This window comes from Apium graveolens, chromosome 4, assembly GCF_009905375.1.
Source record: "Apium graveolens cultivar Ventura chromosome 4, ASM990537v1, whole genome shotgun sequence".
Lineage (NCBI taxonomy): Eukaryota > Viridiplantae > Streptophyta > Magnoliopsida > Apiales > Apiaceae > Apium > Apium graveolens.
This window is the reverse complement of record NC_133650.1, coordinates 57041242-57042509: the sequence shown is the minus strand read 5'-3', so window position 1 is coordinate 57042509 and position 1268 is coordinate 57041242.

Sequence of the window (1268 nt, the reverse complement as noted above, 5' to 3'; positions counted from 1 at the left end):
CTAGGCTTCGAATCCTTCTTTGAGACCAGATAGCGGATGGCAGCGTGATCATTGAACACTGTCACCTTTATCCCAAGTAGATAAGATCAAAAATTTTCGAAACAAAAAACTATAGCCAAGAGCTCCTTCTCAGTAGTGGTGTAGTTCAGGTGGGCTCTATTTAGCGTCTTACTAGCATAGTAGACCACATAAAAGATATTAGTCTATCGCTGCCCAAGAAATGCTCCTACTGCATAATCACTTGCATCACACATCATCTCAAAGGGTTCTCTCCAATCAGGTGTTGTAATAACTGGTGCGGTGATTAAACTCTTCTTGAGAATCTCGAATGCTGCCAAGCATTCATCATCAAATTTCAAAGACACATCCTTCTCAAGCAAGTTGCACAACGGCTTAGTTATCTTAGAGAAGTCCTTGATGAAATGCCGATAAAAACCCTCATGACCAAGAAAGCTACGGATTCCTTTCACAGAAATAGGTGGCGGAAGATTTTCAATGACGCCCACCTTGGCTTTATCCACCTCAAGACCTTTACTAGAGACCTTATGCCCAAGAATGATGCCTTGTTGCACCATGAAGTGACATTTTTCCCAATTGAGCACCAGATTAGTCTCAACACACCTTTTGAGCACCAAACGGAGATTATTCAAGCATTCATCATACGAATGTCCAAAGACGGAGAAGTCGTCCATGAACACTTCGACATTATTTTCAATCATATCAGAGAATATGGCCATCATGCATCTCTGAAAAGTGGCAGGTGCACCACATAAGCCAAAAGAAACTCTGCAAAAAGTAAACGTACCAAATGAACAAGTGAAAGTAGTCTTCTCTTGATCTTCTGGTGTAATGCAAATCTGATTGTAACCCGAATAGCCATCCAGAAGACAATAATACTCATGACCAGCCAACCTGTCAAGCATCTGATCAATGAATAGAAGAGGGAAGTGATCCTTCCTCATGGCTTTATTCAACTTCCTGTAGTCCATGCATACCCTCCATCATGTGACTGATCGAGTGGGGATGAGCTTGTTCTTCTCATTTGCTACCACAGTAATACCTTATTTCTTAGGTACACATTGCACGAGGCTCACCCAAGAACTGTCAGAAATGGGATATATGATTTGTGCATCCAGCCATTTTAGAATTTCTTTCTTCACCACTTCTTTCATGATAGGATTAAGCCTTCGTTATTGCTCAACAGTCGGCTTGCTACCTTCCTCTAGCAGAATTTTATGCATGCGGTACGAAGGGCTGATCCCTTTTAT